General features: G+C 42.8%; 1 pseudogene across 1 annotated transcript; it reads left to right on the top strand.

Moving 5' to 3' along the window:
• The first annotated feature begins 1,908 nt into the window (after positions 1-1,908).
• Positions 1,909-2,405, top strand: LOC309794149 (large ribosomal subunit protein eL21-like; annotated as a pseudogene). The gene has a single exon. The product of its transcript is annotated as a large ribosomal subunit protein eL21-like (transcript).
• Positions 2,406-6,360: the final 3,955 nt, after the last annotated feature.

Genomic DNA, 6,360 nt, shown 5'->3' with positions numbered 1-6,360 from the left:
ATGTTACAACATGGATGAAACTTGAAGCCATTATGCTAAGTGAAAAAAGCCAGACATGAAAAGACAAATACTGTAGGATTCCATTTATATAAAGTACCTAGAGTAGTCATATTCATAGAGTCAGAAAGTAGAATGGTGGTTGCCAGGGGCTGCAGGAAGGGAGAATGAGGATTTGTTGTTTAAGAGGTTCAGAGTTTCAGTTTGTGATGATGGAAAAGTTCTGGAGATGGATGGTGGTGATGGTTGCACAACAATATGAATATACGTAATGTTACTAAACTGTACACCTAAAAATGGCTAAAATGGTAAATTTCATGATATGTCTATTTTATCACAATTTTAAAAAATTAACAAGAAAAAGGATGTGGGGAGAGAGATAACTGAGATGTTTCTGGAGAATGGTGAACGCATAGGTATGACCAAAACTTTAGGTGTGGGTTAGAGACCGACCAGCTAAATTTAGTCCAGTTAATGAAGTTTTGTACCTAAGGAGGTGGGACTTTACATCAGGTGTAATGGAAAGTTAGCAGAAGTTTGAAGCAGGCAAGAACCAAGGTATTTTAGGAAAGTTTTAGCTTTCAGAAGCTGAAAAGGCTCTGAAGAGGTGAAAGGCTAAGGAAGAGGCTCCTACAGCAGCCTCTGTATCAGATTTGATGAGAGCTGGAACTTGCCATAGAGATGAAGAGGAGGTGGGAGCATCAAGAGATGAAGCTGAATTGACAGAAACATATGTCTATAGAATTAAGTGTGAAGTTGAGGGATCATGGGAAGCTGAGGATGCATCCGAGCCTTCTGGCTTGGGGGACTGAGTGGACAGCGGGAACAACCACTAACTTAAGGATTTCAGGAAGAAGAGTATGTTTTGTGGGGAAGAATACACATTTGATTTAAGACCTGTATAAGTTTAAAATGCACTTTTATTTAGTGCCATGTGATTATGTAATGTCTTTGGTCTCCATTTCTTTCACTGTGCTGTTCTTGTCTCTAAAGCTAGATTTTTAAGCACACAGATCTGGTGCATTCATTCATTAATTCATTTGTTCATTCATTCATTCAAGAAGCATTTATTGAGCACATTTGCACTGATTATTCATTTATTCAATCTTCACCTCTGTTCCGGCCCAATACCAAGAATAAGCAGTAAATCCGGGCATGGAATACAGTTATTCTGCTATTAGGTTTTTTCCACTGTACAATAGCTTCCTCTTACTAAAGAAAGTAAGCAAGGTATACAACAGGCCCTCTCTATGCTCAGATCTCATTTAAATTTTCCCAATAACCCTATGAGATAAGTACTGTTATGATTTTTCAGGGAGGGAAAGATTATAAAGGGACAACAGGAGATATGGGGGATGATGGATATTTTCACTGTGATTGTAATAATTGTTTAACTGATATATATATATATATATATATATATATATATATAAACTTACCAAACTATATAAAACTTACCAAATTATATACTTTAAACTTGTAAAGTCAAAACTTACCAAAATTATATACTTTAAGTTTGTAAAGCTCATTGCATGATAATTATACCACAATAAAGCTGTTTTATAGAATTTTTGGTCAGTAACTTTCGATAAGGTGTCATTTGCTGAGAAGTCGATAATTTAGTTATAAATGACAAACAAAAAACCTGTCCGTGTTTCTACCCCTTAGACCTCTGCTTCTCATTTTTTTTGGTAGTCAGTTTTCCCCCTGTACTTTCTTCTCCAGAATGGCTTTGGTTCAAATAGAGCTGAGTTTTTTGTTTCAGGTGTAATTTACAGAGGTCAAATTTACCCTTTTTAGTGTACAGTCCTGTGTGTTTTGACAAACACATACATGTGTATAAGCACCACCACAATCAAGATAGAAAGCAGCCTTTCGGGCAGAACTGCCATCTTCCCGTAATTCACCAAAATGACCAACACAAAGGGAAAGAGGAGGGGCACCTGCTACATGTTCTCTAGGCCTTTTAGAAAACATGGAGTTGTTCCTTTGGCCACATACATGTGAATCTACAAAAAAGATGATATTGTAGATATTGAGGGAATGGGCACTGTTCAAAAAGGAATGCCCCACAAATGTTACCATGGCAAAACTGGAAGAGTCTACAATGTTACCCAGCATGCTGCTGGCATCATTGTAAACAAACAGGGTAAGGGCAAGATTCTTGCCAAGAGTATTAATGTGCATATCGAGCATATTAAGCACTCTGACAGCTGAGATAGCTTCCTGAAACGGGTGAAGGAAAATGATCAGAAAAAGAAGGAAGCCAAAGAGGAAGGTACCTGGGTTCAACTGAAGCGCCAGCCTGCTCCACCCAGAGAAGCACACCTCATGAGAACCAATGGAAAGGAGCCTGAACTGTTGGAGCCTATTCCCTATGAATTCATGGCATGATGGGTGTAAAGAAAATTAAAAGACCTGAACTGTTAAAAAAAAAAAGATAGAAAGCATTTCCATCCTCCCCCAGATTCCCTTGTGCCCCTTAGAAGTCAATCCCCTTTCTTCAACCCCAGCTCCTGGCAGTCTCTGATGTATTCTTTTTCCCTACAGTTTTGCCTTTTCCAAAATGTCATAGAAATGGAATTATACAGTATGGAGCCTTTGGAGTCTACTTCTGTCACTTTGCACAGGCTTTCTCCACCTAACACTGTTGAGGCTGGGGCCAGATCACACTTTGCTGTGGGGCTGTCCTGCGCACAGTAGGATGTTTAGTAGCATCCCTGGCCTCCACCCACTAGATGCCAACAGCATCTCCCTCCTAGACTGTCACAATCAAAAATGTCTTCAGATATTGCCAGATGTCCCCTGGGGGTCAAAATCACCCCTGGTTGAGAACCTCTGACCTAGAATAATGCATTTGAGATCACGTGTGTTGTTGTATGTAAGTTTCCATCATTTTTACTTAGATAATTGTAACTACTACCACATACTGTCTGTGCAAAATAGGACCATGCAGAAGGAACTGTAAAGAACTGAACACAGACCCAAACCACGGTTGGAATAGGCCTCTCTGGGATGAGGAATGAGCTGGTATGGAGATAGAAGTTTCATTTTCCTCTGAAAGCATTTTTTCTTCCAGACAGAGACTTGAAATATGGTAGTCAACTGCTCTCAATCCAAATGGGAGGTTTCACCTAAAATATCTACCGTTACTGAACTTCCCAGAACGTAGCCACACTCAGGAGTGGACAACTGAAAAGACGGTAGGAGTGACTGTGAGGGCCGGTGCCCTGACCCACAGGCAGGATGAGCAAATCTCTCCATCTCTTGGAATCTCACGTATCAAACAAGGATTATGGCCAGTATGACAGTTAGCGCTGCAATGAGGAAGTGCTGGGAAGTGAAGAAAGCAAGCAAGTTCCCTCTTCTCCAAGTGGCTGGGCAGGCACAGCCATCTCACCACTCTGGTTTCCACTGTTTGCTTGTTGGCTCACTCGTGCATACTTTATGCTGTCTCTCCGCTAACAGCCTGTACCCACTTAATTGCCTGTGACCACACATCTGCTATGGTGGTGAGCGGCCGTCAATGCACTTAAGGGGTGGGAAGGGCTTTCGGCAGGGAAATGCTCTCCAAAATTCTGGAGCAGGGACTGGAGAGCAAGAAATGCCCTGTGCTTGGCCAGACATCGAGCCTTTGAGATCTGTGCTGATTGGATGGGGGCACTGAGGTTTCTATTTGGAAGAAAAACACTTCTAGGGAAAGCATGAGTGGAATCGGCCTTTGCATTTCTCAAGAACACTGTTTATAATAATAGAAATCCCATGATTTTGCAAAGCTGCATTTGTTGACTGAGTTAAGTAAATAAGTGAACAAATTTCGTATACAGCTGTCCCAAGGCGAAACTGGGAAACAGATAAAGCTGGTCATGGGTGCTTCCAGATTCTTTGTTCAGCTTTTTTTTTTTTGCTTTTTAATAAATTCAACAAATATTTAATGAGCAACTCCTAGGCTCCAGGCCCTGTGCTGTGAGGTAAGAAGCGGTATATGTTTAAAGTCATCATGTTGTACACTTTAAATCTATTACAATTTTATTTGTCAATCATATCTTGGTAAAGCTGGAAAAAACAGTGCGAGAATGATAAAACGCAGCCTTCACCCTCAAGTAGCTCACCGTTGTGTCCTGTGACAGCTGGGAACAGCTGGATTACTGTGTGATGAACAATGGAAGCACAGAGGTGGCCTGTGCTCTTCACCATCATGCTCTGCTTTCTCATGGCATGTGGGCGAGACTGTTTCTCAGATACTAGATCCCAGATGAATTCATTCGACAAATATTATGTGTCGGACACTGTTCTTGGCACTGGGTAGATAGCAGTGGACAAAAAAGGATTAAAAAAATCTCTGTCCTCAGGGGTCTCATGGGGTGAGGCCCACAGTACAAAAGTAATTAGGTAAATGATAGAGTAGATTTTACAGAGAAACATAAGGCAAGCAAGAGAAACAGGCAGTGCAGGGGACTGGGCTGCACTTTTCACTGGGGTAGTCAGGGAAGGCCTCGTATTTGAACAAACACCAGAAAGAGTTGAAAGGGCAGATATCTCTGCAAAGAACTTTCCAAGCAGAGAAATTAGCAAGTTCAAAGGTCCTGGGGTAGAAGCATAGCATTTGAGGGCTAGTCGACAGCAAGGCCAATGTAAGCATAGAGTAAGCTGGGAAGAAAGCAGGAGACAAGGTCCATGTGAGGGGCCAGATGTGGAAGGCTGAGGGTTATGGTGAAGACTTTGGTTTTTACTCTGCATTGTGATAGTATGGGCTATAGTTTGAACATTTGTGTCCACCCCTGCCTGCCCCCCGCCCCCGCTCTTCAGATCCATATTGCTGCTAAGATTCTATAGGGTTGGCCTGCCTGGGCTGAGTCTCATGTTGACATCGCCCAAACTCCCAGCTACGACGCAGCTTTGCGTACCCATGGAAAATTCCTTTCCTAAGGCTGTGCCCAGTGCCAAAGTTTGTGTTCTCAACCACAATGCTAAATGGCCTCCAGATCCTGGGCTATATCACCTCCAGGGTCAATCCTCCAGTACACTCATCTTACAACGACAGCGGTCCTTGGAAGACCATACAGGAGCATACAATAGCACACTGGTTGTGATGACCTTTAGATAAACGCCATCTCGGTACCACTCAACATGAGGTGGCACTCTTTGGTCCTCAAAGGGACTAGGAACCTTGGAAATAAATAGCCACTTGTTCAAGTCTCTTAGGGAAAATAAAACATGGTGCCAAGATAAGAATAAAATATCATTTATATATGTTGAGAGGCAACATGGTAGGAGAAGGGCATGGGCTTTGGTGTTAGATGTACCTGACTTACCATCCTGACCTTATTGCTGTGCAACCTGGGTCCAGAGACAAAAGCTCTGTGTACGGCAATTTTCTTACTTGGAAATGAAAACCGGGCCTACTTGCAGGGTTGTCACATGAGTAAAGAAATGAAGTATAGGGTATATGACACGTTAACGGTGCTTAATAAAAGATACTTTTATTATTCCTTGAGCGCTCTTGCAGAGGCTGGGGTAGTACAGAGTGAGCAGTGCTTGTGCATGTGTGTGCAGGTGTGTGTGTGCGGGTGTGGTCCCAGCCTGAACCTATCTGAATTCATCCATGTAAGATTGGCTGTGTCTGGTAAAGAAGAGGGTGAACTTCCAGGAGTGGGTTTGTGGGAAGATATTTGGGTAGAAGGAGAATAAGGGGACAGTTTTGTCAGGTGTTCCTAAGTGGGGATGGGAGAGTCAGCCTTGGACATTGTTGCGTGACCTGGTCCCAGAGATGTGAGTTTGAGGAGGGGCTTCCGGAAGACACAAGCTGAGTTACTTTTATGAGATTCTAAGCCCCCCTGCTGTTGCTTATCCCCAGGGTGCCTCATTGACCCTTGTTTGGCTCTCTCCTCCTTCATCATGAGTATAACCAATTCCATTCGCTGTGGAAACTAAAAGTGTCATGTCTGTTTTCCTGCTTAGAGTCTATAGCGACACCACCATCTTTCCCATAGGCTGGGGAAGGCTAAGGAATCTCAAGTTGTATCTACTTGGATATATATGTAAATATGGAGGAAGAGGATGTTATAAAATTTTATGAGATGCTAAAAATGACCCTCACTTGAGTTATTCGATTCTTACTAAGACAAGCGTCTCCCTACTCCAACAACCCCAGGAAAGAGCAGCCTTGCTCCAAAAGCCCAACAAGATCATTCTCTGGTCTTTCTTCCCTCAGCTTGAGCTCATCGGGACTCTGACTCGCACGGCTTGCATCCCACTGAGGTTAGGGTGTTCGGTTCCATTTCGGATTTACTTCCTTCTTGTGGGTAGACAGTTACAGTAATGGCTCCCAATGGAGCCAGGGCTCCCTCCCTGTATCCACAC

Source organism: Mesoplodon mirus (genome assembly GCF_964341445.2).
Source record: "Mesoplodon mirus genome assembly, chromosome: 2".
NCBI classification, from domain to species: Eukaryota; Metazoa; Chordata; class Mammalia; order Artiodactyla; family Ziphiidae; genus Mesoplodon; species Mesoplodon mirus.
The sequence above is the reverse complement of the archived record's forward strand: the minus strand, read 5'-3'. Positions and strand labels throughout refer to the sequence as shown.